General features: G+C 41.9%; 1 protein-coding gene across 8 annotated transcripts in view; it reads left to right on the forward strand.

Annotated features, from left to right (window-relative positions):
* The window catches only part of PALM2AKAP2 (PALM2 and AKAP2 fusion), a 266,259-nt gene that overhangs the window by 167,747 nt on the left and 83,551 nt on the right, over positions 1–14,961 (forward strand). Inside the window, exon 1 of one of the 8 annotated variants that reach the window (XM_068175762.1) lies at positions 4,306–4,436. The exons of the other annotated variants lie outside the window; for them this stretch is intronic. The gene's annotated coding sequence lies outside the window, so the exon portion shown is untranslated. Of the gene's footprint in view, positions 1–4,305; positions 4,437–14,961 lie in introns of those variants that run through there. 8 annotated transcript variants of the gene reach the window in all.

Genomic DNA, 14,961 nt, shown 5'->3' on the forward strand with positions numbered 1-14,961 from the left:
TCTGCAGTCAGAGAAATAACCAAAACCACAAGAAAAGGAAAAATAATCTGATCACAAAAGTTCTGACAGCCAGTCTAAGACACGTAAAAATCTGCATCCCAAGCAAAACTCATTTTTCATATTCAGTAGAATTCAGTGTGGAGGCTACCATATTAAACATCACCTTTCAGGACTGAATTTCGTTTAATAAACATTATAAAAGGGCCTGGCATATTCAGCATCATTACCACTGTATTTTCCTTCCTTTCTTTGTTCTGGATTGCCCTCAGCATTTTTAGAGTTCATACAGAACACAAACAGTGTGCTGGGCTGAAAAGAGCAGCCTGAAAAAAATTATAATAGGAAGAGGTATCCTTTCTGAATTATTCTCCATTTGAAAGTTCCCTGCATAACAATAAAAAAATCCACCTCACTGAAACCAAGATCCCCTATACTGACAAGGTCCAAAAGCAGAGTAACTTCTCTGTCTCCTGAATAAAGGAGGAGCAGCAGAAACTGATACAGCTTCACTCTTTTCTCTCCATATTTCGCTCTCCTCTCCTCCAAACATCTTTGTCTTTCATTTCCTTCTCTTTATCTTCCCATCCTGAGCCGCCCTGTCTCTTCCCCTTTCTAACTCCAGGCACTCTTTGTTGGCAATGGTTCCATCCTCTTTCTGTCCATGGAAGAGCACATATCTGTACAGAAGCAGATTGCAAACTAGGTCAGTTTATATGACAGAGATAAAAAGAGCAGGAATAAGAGCCTTTTTGTATAATAACAAGGTCTCACATAAGCTTGTGGCCCGGTTGTCAGAGATGTTGAGCATCTGCTGTTGCCGCTGATTTCAGTGGCACTAGTCCTCATGTTCACAGGCTGCAGATGTAGAAAAACATCCTCAGCTTTGCAGTCCCCTACAAGCAGAAGTTCAGATACACAGTCAAAGTTCCTTGATGTTCTCCAAGACTCCACATTAATCTCAGGATCTTATTTGTCAATTTTTTCAACATGTTCAGCACAGTCTTGGGATGTAAATTGGTCAGTCATTGGAGGAGGAATGAGGTGGTACTAGGTATAACACCTTTTCAGTTCACAAGCACATAAAACAGGCCTGAAATAGAATGACAAGTGAGGAACTGTCATGTGAGTGTTAAAAATAACTATCTTTCTTGACAAATATTTGGTTAATGCAGCTATCTTTATATTCTTCCTCCTTTCAGAGTTTTTAGGACAATACCAACTGATCTTGCAATTCACTCTTTAGGTTAAGGTATTTTAACATTACAGTAAAAATAAGGGAAGACTGCATTCTGGCAAAGATTAATTGCTCCTTCCTCCTACCCAAAGTTCTCTGTAATGCTGTAAAAAAATTATGGAGCATTAACAAACTGCATAAGTCTCATTTGTAATACTGCTTTACCTAATGGAAGAAAATCTGTGCTGTAGTCACACGCATCAGTCCAATCTTGTATGAGTCCAGATAGCAGGAAAGGTAATTGTTGGAACAATAAGATAGAGGTGTGTGATTCCAGGAAGAGGAACTCTGAAATTCCCCATTTGACAGTGTAACATCATTGATTTCCACAGATTTTTTCCACAGTCTACTACTGCCAGTCTCCAAAACTTGAGGCCTTTAGAAAGCATGACACTTCACAATACTTATTTTAATTATGATTCTGAGGCCTGGAAGGGACCTTTCTGCATGGTTCTGAAGGTGTCCACAAGCAAAAACCACTAATTTATTTCCCTTCCTCCCTTCTGTTAACTGCCTTATTCTGTTTCTAGCAGCTGAAGTTCCTAGAAACCAAATAAAGGGTGGTCAGGCCTGTGAAACATACAAAAAGGATGCAACTCCCATGCTCCTTTCCTCTTTCCTCCACATCCCCATATTGCCATTTGGATGGCATGCCTATCTGTGGGAGTACAGACTCTTACACCTGCAGGGCAGGATGGCAGGCAGGATCAGCAATGCATATCCATGCACAAGTGCAGCTTTCCTTTGCTCCCTGTCTTGTCTGTTTTCTGCAAATAGGCTGAATGAGGACTGTGATTCTGTACTGTGATTCTAGCACCTTATCCTAGAAGGACAAAGGCTAGGAGTCCTGTCTGTGGGCAGATAACTGCATTGCAGACATTCCTGGGGACATTCCTAGATGGTGCAGCTGAAACACCTCTTTCAGAACTGATCTCTCTTCCTCCTTCCTGTGCCCCATGCTAGTGGCAAGTAAAAAATCTTCATTAAAGAGCCCATACTTTGTCCAGAGAATTTACAACAAAGTCTGAAAAAGAGAGAACAGATGTCTGCCAGTAGGGACAATGGCAGACAGCTGCCTGGTCAAACCCCTTGGTGGGGTTTTGTCTGTATCATACTCTTGCATGCTTTTAGACATATATATTTGCAAAGAGGGCTGTGGCCATGTGTAGTTGATTATTAGGATAGCTTCTTACTTACATTAATAGCACTAGCTTACATGTCTGCACTTACACGTGTATGGCTCAGTTTCCCTATACCATTAACATTTATTATAAACAATTTTCATTATCACACAGTGTTCAGGTCGCAACCACGCCTCTGTGTGAGCATCTGTGTCCTTGAGCTCTCAACAGAGAATGCAGAAGCTGAATTATCAACAGCAGCACTGCACGTAACCTCCAATTTAAAACACTGGCAGCTGAAGAGTGGAGGGTGGAAAATGTGACGCTAAACTTCAATACAGACTGAAGAGCTAGAGGTTTGTAAACCTCATGCCTGTACTGTCCAAATACAGAGATGCTAATTGGGTTAGAACTAAAGGACACTTATTGCAATCTACCTGAGAAGAGTCAACATTGCTGCTGTAAAGTCCTGCCTTAAACAAACCTTTTGGAGGTCTCTGAAAAGGTCAACAAAAATGTGGATAAGAGTGATCTAATGTCCGTATCAGACTGGGTGTCTAAAAGGTTCTTGACAAAGGCTTTTAAGGGGACTAAGTAGAGAAAACAAGAAGAGGGAAAGCCCTGGTATAACTCAGTAATTGCTTAGAAGATAAAATTCAAAGTACAGGAATAAATCACCAGTTCTCACAATGGAAGGAGGTGCTGGATGGTGTAGAGTTCTGCAAGAGTCAGTGTTGCAATGTGTGCTGTTCAATGTACTTATGCCTTACCTGGGAATGGAGTCAAATAACAAAGTTCATCAAAATGCATTTATTTGGCAGTAGTAAGAGGAAAGATTGTGAAGAATTATACTTGGACATTATGAGACTGGATGTTCAATATCAGAAATCCAGTATAGACGAATGTAAAATAACACACATGGGCAAATAGTCATTAAAAATGGTGGGCTCTGAGCTGGCATGAGTAAAAACTCAGGGTTATGACAGACCATAGAAACATCGCCTCCTATGCTCAAAAGATCCTCATTAAGTATTGTCAAGGAAAAACATTGTTGTGCCACTGTATGAATCCATGGTTTGATCACATCTTAAATCCTGTGTATTTCTTCAACTCAAATTTAGATCTGTTAGATCAGGGTCATGCTCAGGAGTGCATCAAGGACATTAAGATATGCAGAACAGTCTGTGGACAAAGGTCTCCATGAGAGCTACCTACAGCTCTTCAGCCAGGAAATGTAATGATATACAGAGATTACTGTGGAGATCTACAAACCCATGAGCAGGAGGGTTAATTGTTCCCATCTCCAGCTTAAAGAAAGAGTCAGCTGTTCCTCATCTCCAGCACAGGAGCTGAGGGGATAATTAAGCTTGTATTGAAACCAAAAATAAAAGGCAGAGCTTCTTGACAGGAAGGATAGCACATCTATGGGAATCCTTGCAAGCATATTTGGGTTCAAGGCAACATTGAAGAAGTCCAGGACAGCAGCATTACCTATTAAAAAAAAAAAAAAAAAAAAAAAAAAAAAAAAAAAAAAAAAAAAAAAGAAAGAAGAAAGCCAAACCACACCAATGAAGAAAATCAAACCAAAACCAAACAAAAAGAAAACAGCCCGAAACCCGCGGCTTGGAAACCCCCGGAGCTGGCGGCGGAGCGAAGCTCCCGCCCTGTGCACTCCCCGGAGGCAAGCCGCGGGGCCGCGGGGCTCGGCCCCCCCGGTCCCGGCTCCCTCTCCTCCCGCCCGCCGCGGGCATCGTAACAGGAGAGGCTCGCAGGCGGAGGGTAACCCGAGCACGGCAGGGCAGGGGCCGCGGGGGTGGCCGCGGAGCCTCCGCATGGAGCGCTTCGCCCCGCGGGACGGGACGGGCGCGACAGGACGAGGCGGGGCGGAGCGGGACGAGGCGGGCGGCGGCTTTGCCCCCCTCTTTTGGCGTTGGCGAAGGGGGCGGGCGGCGAGGGAAGTGGGGGAGGAGGAAGAGGAGGAGGAGGAAGAGGAGGAGGAAGAGGGACCCGACGTGCCGGGGCTGTGCACGGAGCTGGCAGCGCCCGCAGCGAGCCGGAGGAGCGGGAGCGGTTTGGATAAGGTACCAACGAGCGCCAGGATGCGCGTGTCCGCGCGGCGTCTGCCTGTCTGTCTGTCTGTCTGCATGCCGACCTTGTGTGTATGTGTGTGTGTGTGACCGCGGCTCCCAGCGCGAAGGGAAGGGAGGCGGCGGTGGCTGCGGCTCCGGCGAGCTGGCCATCGGCGGGTTGCGGGCGGGAGAGGGAGAGGAGGGGTAGGCTGGGCGAGGCGGGGGAGGTAAGGGGGTGTCGGTAGAGGTGCGAGGAGGGGCAGGGGAACAGCGAGGAGGGAAAATGGAATCGCGGGGAGGGAGAGAGGCGAAGAGGAAAGGAGAATGCAGATGCGCGGAGGGGAAGGGAAGAAGCCAGGAGGAAAGAGGGGATGCCGAAGGGGGACATTTCTACACCCTTGCCATCGGCAGCCCTGCGCGGTGTGCACGCCAGCCCCGCGGGATCCCCCGGCGTGCACGGCCCAGGACGGGGGAGGCGCGGACCGCCGGGAGCTGCCCGCCGGAGCGGGGGGACCGCCTACTGAAAGCCGGGTCTGCGCCCATCCCCTCGATGTCCGCAGGTTGGGGGTCGGCTCTGCCCCCGCCTCGGCTGCGGCCGAGGGCGCCGGGGGTGTCCGCTGCCCTCTCCAGGGCTGCCGCTGTGCGCGGGAGGCGGCCAGGCTGTGGACATGGAGGGGGAGTGTGGAGGGGGTTCAGCAAGATCCTGAGAAACCTGTGACGTAATTATTTTTAACAGTGTGTGTTTTTCATGGCGATCTCAAATTTTCCTGGACTCCCCTTTCTGAACAGAAAAAGCCCCTGTATCTTTGTTCCACGTATTTCTATTTTTAGATTCCTCTGTAACAGCAAAGCGAGTTCATGAGTTTTAAATATTTTATTTCTTTTTTATTTGGCCTCTGCTGAGGACCACTGCAAGTGTAAACTTCCGAAACACTGGTGTCTCTTTCAAAAAAGTTATTGGAATTATTACTGAGGTGAGCAGGCCGGCAGCTCTTGTGGGTATACCAGTGTTTGAGTTCCTGATGACATTAATCATTAGCCTTAAAGAGCAGTCATCATACTGAAGTTAGGTTTTTATCTTAAGATGAATTGCCTGTCAGGTCCCAGAAGATGTCTATTAGGTGCAAGTACCAGCCTGCTATTAGAAGAGCTAGAGCATATTCCCCCAGTTGTGATTTTACCAATGAAATAAATACGTTGTTTTATTGTGAGTGGTGATTAACAGTTCAGCGTTGTAATGATACTCTCTTGATTCTAGCATTGTCTCATAGCTCTGGTATGTCAATTTGTAGTCATGCTGTGTAAGTGTTTTGCAGAGGTTTTGCCTATCTGGCAGGGATTTATTTCAATTTCACAATTACGTTTTCTGATCTCAGCAGCCTCAGGAACACAAAGAAGTTGTGTGTATATGTATATGTGTATATATATCAGTATCTGTTATAGTGTGTGACTTTATTTTTCCTAAGAAAGTTTTTTCATGTCTTTAGATCACAGTTTTTATGTCTCTGCTCACAGCAGAAGTTACAGCTGAAATTGTGTTCATTTAAGTGTATTCATTGCAAGCATTTCTGACCTCTCAGTATTGAGTGTTTTTTATCGATTTATCTTCGTTTTATATTTGAATGCCAGTCCATTTGCTGCCCTGCCATAGCCTCTGCCAAAATAAGTGTTCAGAAATTTAAAATGTTACAGATATTGACTTTTGAGAACTGATACCTTGATTATGTATTAGTTTTCTAGCTGTCCAAAGAGTACAAGTCCCAGGTGAGCTCTTAAGTAAATTAAGCCATATTTATAGATATTTTGTAATAGTGCCAGTAAAAAATAGATCTTGTGGCAACTGATGGTTATTTCCCTTCACTGTGGATGTGGAGCTTCTGTAGGAAGGGGTGTGTGTAGTCATTTTAAATTACTCCAAACTCCTGTTGACTTCAGCCAGAGTTTTGGCTAAGTTAAGAACACAGGATCGTATGACTTGCCGCGTGAAAAGTACAGCTAGCAGAATCCTGAGCAGTTTGAGGTATACTTTGATCATAAGATAATTTGATTCATGCCTGGTTTGTCTAAACTGCAAAATTCACTTTTGGTACTAAAACACTTGCTGATTTAGCAACTGTTATTGATACTCTATTTATTGAAAGACAAGAAGAGCTACATAAAGCAACATCTAGAACTGTCCCTATTCACAGTGTGATTTTTCTCTCGTTGATGTGCTGCTGTACTGATTCTCAGGCAGTTTTGACTTCAACTGATGGGCAAGTACATTTATGGTTGTGGGACAAAGAGGGTTGTTCAAGCTGCCAAAATAGTCTCTCTTTCTTCCTCCTACCTCGCTTTAAAAAATGAAAAGCTGTGGCAGCTGTCTCTCCTAGCAGGTTGTGCTGAAGGGGCAGATCTTTGTTCTCATGTGTACCCTGTTTCTTGGATGCCTAGAGTTCAGCCTGAATTCTGTGTTATTTTGATGCAATTTTCATTGTGTATTTCCCATTTTTAGGTGGATTTTTTTTTAAATTTGTTTCAATGCTGAAACTTGATGAAGGTTTCCTAGGAAATTCTGGACAGATAATTGAGGAAAAGTCTTTTCTAATACTCCCACCCACTAGGACCAAGTCCATTGAAGTTGATGCAGATAGGCTTGACATTCAAATTATGGTGGAAAAAAAAAAGTTGGCCTGTTAATTGATGATGATGCTGACTTACCTGAATGCTGCATTGGTCCTGTAGAGAGGTGTTCTTTGATTGCTGACCTGGACCACTGAGTACAGTTCTATAAAATTAAGTTTAATTTTGAAATATAGCAGCAGTACTGAATGAATGCCAGTAGATGCAGTTATATCTGTAATTTGCATTGTTTTCTTTAAGCCATATGTCAAAGTGGTGCTCTTTTTCTTCTACATCTCCAAAATTTTAAGTCTTATTTACTCAAATAACTGTAACACTTTGGCATGCATTGCTCCAGTAAATTAGCAAAGTCCTTACTCTGTGAACTCTCCTATCTGGGATTATTCTGCTGCTAAGAATGTATCTCACAGTACAGCTTGATGGAGAGGGACCCGGAGAATGATTCTTGCTGGTTAGTCTCCAGTAAGGAAGCAAACCTTGCAGTCTTCCTCTTGGGGTAAGTCAGTTCGGGGTAGTTTCCGTCTCAGCCATCTGACAATGAGAGAAGTCAGATGGTAGCATTAACTATCTCCATATTATGCCAAATGGGAAAGATTTTTACAGAGCCACATTGGGAATTTTGGGGGTTTTTAAATACCTTACGGTAACCTGTCATCATAGTCATTGTAGTTGACTGCAGGAATCTAGATGTTGATTAAGATGGCATCTCAAGGCCCTTCAAGTATTTTCTGTCATCAGTTAAGAGTCATGGTTATTCAGTACTGAAATGTGTTCAAAGCTTTAAAAAATACACGTTGCACACAGTAACTTCGAAAAACCACATGTATCTCACTCCATCCCGAAAAACAAGTGTGAATAATCAGTGCTGAAATTTTTCACCTGTAAAAGAGAATTCTTGTTTCTTCTTCTCTACATTGGACAATCTTCAGGGCTTTTCCATAATTTTTGCTTAAACACACTAAGTTGGAACTGTAATTTCAGCTGCTGCTATAGACTTGTTTCCCAAGTAATAACATTCACAGTGCTTGGCTTTTCTGGTATTATGAAAGAATAAACAAAAAAGAGGATACATTTTTTCATATTAAAATATTGGGTTATCATCACAAATTGTTATTCTTATTTTTGGCGGTGAATAACCTTCATTAATCCATTATAACTTTAAATCATGCCATCCTTAAGTTTAAAAATAGATTGTTTTATTTAAGTTTATAATTAATGAGAGTTCAGAGTTCACTTTTTGTTTATTTGATGACTGTAAGATACTGGATTTCCAGGAGAAAAGAGAACTGTATCCTCAGAATAATTCCTCAGAAATGTTATTAAAATACTGTATTGTAACAAAACTCAAGTGTTGCATTGCTCAATGTGATACTTACGTGCAGTGTAGAGACGTACATGCATGTCGAGCAGTGTACTCTCACTATGAAAGTGAGATGAGAGAATTATTTATTTAATCCCTTCTTAATAACAGAGAAAAACAATATTGTATTTAAAATAAATCAGATTTCCTCCAAGACATATCTACATATATTAGAAAGGTTAGGAATATTGCTTTAAAAGACACACACAAGCTCTAGGGAAAAAATTGGTATGTGCTACTGAATCATGAAAGTGTATCCTGTTCATTTTGAAATTTTCTTCCATCTTTATCTAATTGACTAAAGAGATGAATCATGATCCGGGGGAAAGAATGCTTCCAAAGCTCCGGATTTTTTCCTCCAGAATCTGTTAGTTACAGTGATTTCTTCTGGGGCTCTGGGCGTCACAATTTTCCTGTTCTCCCATGTTTCTGGATTTAAGAGGGGAAAAGAGCAGAAAAATGTGTGTATAAATTAATAAATTCACATCACTATATGTACTGCAGAAGGGAAGGGTTCTCTGTGTTTTACCAGCTTTATTCTACATGTTTTTGTGTTGCTTTATGCAACATCTCTTAGTATAATTCATGCATGAATCAGGAAAAGTTTTTAAGGGTATATTTGGTGTAGCACTGGCAGGAAAGGGTGACTTCTGTTCATCTCATTTATTCCCTTTCTAGCCACTAAAGTTGACCACTTCAACAAAATAGTGCAAAAAAAAAAATCTCCTGTCATAGTAATTTTCAAATACCTTTAAACTGGTGGCACATTAGGATTATACTCACTTAAACACACACACAGAAACACACACTCCCCAAAACAAACAAGCAAACAAAACCAACCAAGCAGATAAATAAACACCACCAAACCCACAAACACCACTGCTTCAATCACTGCGTTACTAAGTAGGTGTGACTGTTGACTGGGCCTGAGTGCAAATGCACCTGAGGACATATGCAGCTTCCTTCCTAGCAGTTCTTCTCAGGGACTGATAGTTGAGAACAGGGATGTTATTTTTTAACCGTTAAACCCAAGAATTCAAGTGGACATCTTATGCCTCATTGTCTGGAACAGTGACACCAGCGCTGTTTGAGTTGAACTTAATAACAGCCATTTTTTCCCCAGCACTCCAAGGAAAAATCCATCTGTATGCATGCTTGGACTGCCCTATTTTGGTATCTCATTAAATGTGGAGCAAGTTTAGTAGTGCCAGTTGAGAAGAATTCCCTAAAAGAACTGCTAATATACAAACCAGATCCACCCATCTTTGAAAAAATTTCACTTTTAAGTTCCCTTCCTTTTTTTTTTTCCTAATTGCTCTTCTAGGGCAGGTTTCAGAAAAATGGCAGACCAGAAAAAGGAATCAGATGAAATGTATATCTCTATTAGCATCCTGAACCAAACTCTACTGGCAAACTAATTAAATAGATGTACATATATTAATAAAGCTTGCACAAGTAAAGAAGTAAAGATTGTTTTTGTTAAAGTTGGTGAGTTGGTTTGCACAGATCTTTTGTTTCTCTAATTGTGTTCTGTTAGGAGTGTATCACACTACTCCTGTAGCCTTGTAAGGAAGACAGTGTGAAGCCAGTCTCAAACCTTTAAATATTATTCTATCAGCTTTCCTCAGAAATAGGTCATTTATTTCCAATTTTAGAGTTCCCTATTAGCTGCTACCCTGCCCCAAGAGTGAGCGCAAGAAGAGGTTTTTGCTGGCTATGCTCTTGAGAACCCACATGCTGGTGTGGGAGCTACTATCAATAAACCTAGAGAGTCATTTAACCCGATTTTAAAACTAAGGATATGCAAGGTGAACAAACTGTTGTGGTTTGTGCCGTGGTTTGATGTTCTGACTGTCCCTATGTTTTCAAGACATGTTTTACTGGCACAGCTCACTTGCACTTAGGAGAGGATGACTATGGCCAAAATACCAAGGAAGATCTGGAGGACCAGGTGCATTAGTGGGAAATGTAGCCATGAGAGTTCAAACCCTTTCAGGCCTCAACACCACATTGTGTTATACAACGTGTGGCTGAGACAGGGACACACCAGGGCATGCTCCCAGCAGCATTGTTCTGGCATGGCTTGGCTGAGCTTGGCAGAGCAGAGACTGGTCCAGTTCTTCATTGTTCCTTGCTCCTGCTGCTGGTTGCGATCATTAAAAAGAGAAATCAAGACAAAGTTATGTTCTAACTTTTCCATTTGATTGTGTATTTTCAGTATTTTAATGAAGTCATATATTCATTTAGTTTGGAAAAGGCCCTTAAAACAACAATGGTAAAACTATTTATGACAATTCTGTCTTTTTCTGTTGTGAAAGCAGTAGATACACTGAACACACTGGTCAGTGTATCACTGAAAACTGGCTTAATCAAACCAACCATTTTGATAATTTAGTTAGATCTAAAGAGTAGCACAAAAGAACCTGTGCTGGCTCTAGATGCTTTTCTTTGATAGGTGCCTGAGCCTGTCCTGCATCCATTTGATGTTCCCAGTCTCCACAATGCTTCCTTCAGTCATTACATTATAATGTGTACTTTCACTAACACTCTTCTGTTTCAATTCCTGGCTTTGTTTAATTTAAAAATGTCAAACAGAGACATATTAGCTTCCTCTTACATTACTGCTAATGAAAGCTTGTTCTTCCTCTTTGATTCTCAAATCCATTTGAGTCCCCTTAGAATCTCTAGGGAACAACAGCTCTGAGGAAGGAAAGCAGCAGCCACACTTTTGGGGAGTTCTTTAAAATTTGAAATGTACTTTAAAAGAGGAACCAGCATAGACTGAAGAAGTACCCATTCACTTTCTGAAAATGAGATATTTTGACAGCATTTTTGATGGGCGCTCTGTTGACTGGCTTTCTGGAGTGATACATTTGTAAGGCTCAGTTTTAGGCTCATTTTGATGTATAAAAGGTGCTTATCAACTTGGTTAATGAGAAGTGGCATGGCACAGCAGCTCAGAGTGTGTATTGACAGATTTCTAGTGAATAGTTCTCTCTTCAAATTAAAAATATCTTTTAATTAGTTGACATTTTTGGCATTTTGGGATATATTTTAAGCCCTTAAACCTCTTGAAAAATCTTTTTCCATCTAATTAACTTAGAGATAGCTCAGGTAATTTTGAAATTTCTAGAAGGACCACTCTTAGGGGAAAAAAAACCACATTTGGAGTTGTCACTGGAAACCGGACAACAGCTACTGGCATATTTAGACATCCTGAAGCCAGTTTGTGATAAGATCAGCACATAAGCAGGACTCCCCAGAATTTAGCTTTGAGTGGCAGGTAATTTCACTGACTTTTGTTTATTTCTTGGGTCTGGGTGCTGGTGGTCAGCAGTAGAGTTGGATTCCAAATATTTGGTGACTGAGCCAAACTAGCTTTCAGGATGAAGTGTGCTGAAAAGAAGAGACTACAATAGACTTAATGTTTCTTAATGTGGGGAAATTCTTTGCTATTGTCTTTTTGTCAGATGTCATTTTCAAATGAACTTCTGCTCTGAATAAAATGTTTTTAGGCTATTCTGCCTGTCATTCATTCCCCAGGCTTCTCCATTATTCAGGGATTTCATCTGTATAGCAGCAACAGTTCAACAGCAAAATTGCTTTATTTTTCTCTGGTTCTAGTGGTATGTGTGGAAAACGCAGAAGTTCAGCTGTCGGGCACACCTTGCCTACTGCTCTTGTTGCCTCTGGCAAGTCATCTTGCCGGATCTTGCTGGCCTGATTGAGGGATGTGACTGCTGTGGAGAGCTGGGTAGGGCTTCTATTGAACTGTGTCCTGCTGGAAACCTGTTTTCTTTCTGGAAGAAAAGGATGATAGGACTGTTCTCTTGCATGCTCCAAGACTATGTTTTATCCAATATTTCTGAAGAGAAATCAAGCCAACTCCCTAAGTTCTTGGCCGAGTGAACTGTCAAAAAGGGACTTTTCCAATGGGGTGTTACCAACTGATCACCAGCTGCCTAGGGTGTAGGTCCTTAGGAGCATGTAAATAGTATTTCTAGGCATTCCCCTTCGCATGCCTTTGGGATGTGTTTCTGCAGAAAGGAGAATAAAACTGGAATCCTGCACGTGTAGATGGTAACATGTGATTGTGTCTGTCATGATGTTAGATACTGGTAAGAAACCCAGAGGTAAAAAAGAAAAAGAGTACATAAGTTTTGTCACATCAGCTGCTCAGTTGCTATTAAAAATGGTGGTGTGTGTGAAAGAAAGAGAGTGAGAAGAGGTTACTTATGGTAGTATTCAGTAAATTGAGAGCAAGATGGCATTTAAAGCTGTGGCAAAGTTGCATTGGCCAGAAGTGTTCATCTGCAGATGCAGTGGATCTGAGATAATTAAAGACTAAAGCACTTCTACCAGTATAACCTATGCCCTCTTTTCCTCTGTGTCAGCCTGTGACACATGGACAGCACTCATGCTACAGTGCACAACCTCTGAAGAACAGCATGGCTGGGCTCAGGTTGAGCCCCACTCAATTTTGTGTGAAGAATTAGTTCTTCAGTATTCCACTCATTGCAGATGCTGACACTTCTGCAGAAAATGTGAAAGGTCAGGCCAGGGTTCACTGCTCATACCTTTTTGAGGGTTTATATCTTGCAGGCACAACTAGAGTCAACATTAGACATCTGAACACCAAAATGCCAAGTTATCTCTGCAGGTACTTATCAGCTCTTTGGCTGTGCATTCTTAAGTAGCGAGGACTTGGAAGTTTAGTAGAATTGTAGCAGCAGGACACAGGGGTATTTTATGGATGGGGACTGACTCTGTAGTTAAAAGGCACGCATGTACATGGGTGCTTTGTCCAATATCCCATTGGCATTAGTCATCTGTCAGAGTGCAGCTGCATTGGGAAATGCATCATGCCATTTAAATTATCTTTCTAGCTGCTGGATCTAATGAATAATTTCCTTTGGAGGCAAAAGGGAGGGGAAAAAATGAAAACAGAGACGCTGAAGGACTAGCAGTTTTTATTGTGGCAAATGTGAGCTTGAAATAGCGTGCCTGACTTTTTTAAAGAAGAAAAGGGGACACAGTTTCACAGCAGAACTTCACTTTGCTAGGCACGATGCCAAGATTTTATAGTGGCTTGTTGGTTTCATTCCTCAAGAACATGGCAGAGGGCTCCAGCAACAATGGACCTCCGCTGTAGAGGGTCATGATCACAAAATTTCTCAGGTTCTTCCTAGTCAGGCAGGACCTCAGGCATATAAATAGCTGGGCAGTATGAAAACAGGTATCTGCTGCATTTCACATATGGGACTAGATGCTGGGTGATACAGTTTGCATTGGTTTGGTGAAATAGATTTTGTATGTATATTCTGTTGTTGGACATCAGTTAATTCATGCTGTTGAACAATATTTGAAATTTTCTAGTTAATTCATATTTACTTTGATTATATGGGCTTGATATGGAGCTTATCTCCTGCAGTTTTCAGGAATCAATAAAATCCTCTTTTACATAACTGTACAGCAGCTTCACTGATAACAAATTTGGGCTTGTTAACTGTAATTTTTTTTTTTATCTTTAAAGTTTTAAAACATTTCCTGGGCTGCAGAGTTAAAAACTAACAAAAATGTTTAGATTCAGATTGTATTGTAAAGACCTGACAAGTCCAAAAGAATGACTTCTCTGTGACTTGTTATTTTTGTGCAGATGCTAGGCTTATAACCTTCTCTGAAAAGCTCTGAAATAAGCTACTCATCCTCCAAACCCAAATCCTTCAAACCCAAGGCCCAAACTTTCAGTTAATGCAAAACTACATGGATTGGCAGGAGAAGACCCTGTGATTTTCCTTTGCGCTATCAAACACAAATAACAGAGAAATATGTTATTAGTCTCTCTCATTGTTTCCCACAGTCTGTGACAGTGTTGCCAGAGTTTCTTTGCTTTGGCTGTTAAAAGGATAACATCAAAAAACAGCTGTCCTCTGAGTGGCAGGGCAGGATCCTGGTTCTCCTGAGATGTATGATGGGAAGGAGATGGTGGGTAACATCACTGCCCCTGGAGCTCTGCTCAGGGGACGGAACCAAGCAAATCAGCTTGGCCAGGGTAATGGTGTTAGCTCAGACTCTTGTTCAGTGGGAGGGGGCAGCTCTTGTATTTTCCAGTCTGCATTGCATTTGCAATGTCTGTCCCACTTCGGAATTTCTGGGCTTTTGTTCTGCAGGGCAACCTGCGTCCTCCCTCCACCTGTAGCCTGTTTCTTGTTTGCTTCTCTTCTGGTGTTACATGAGGGGTTTTTCTAAGCGTTTGTTGGCACTGGGTGTCAAGAGCTTAAATAAGGGGTAAAGTGTACATATCCTAACTTTTTCCCAGCTCTGGTCACTGTTTGATTTGTGTGAGGTTGAGAGGAAGGTTGAGTCATTTTCTTCAGGGAAGAGATCAGAGTGTTCAGCTGATACTGTCAGTTCCTTTCTCACACAGAGCTGTGTGTTTAAAAAGCAATGTGATGTATGATAGTAGTGGTGGGAGGACACAGAAGAACCTTGTCAGCTGAACCAAGGTCTCTTGCCAGCTGTGCACCAGGGAGTCTGTAGCTGCCTGAGCTGCTG

Source organism: Anomalospiza imberbis, chromosome Z (assembly GCF_031753505.1).
Source record: "Anomalospiza imberbis isolate Cuckoo-Finch-1a 21T00152 chromosome Z, ASM3175350v1, whole genome shotgun sequence".
Lineage (NCBI taxonomy): Eukaryota > Metazoa > Chordata > Aves > Passeriformes > Viduidae > Anomalospiza > Anomalospiza imberbis.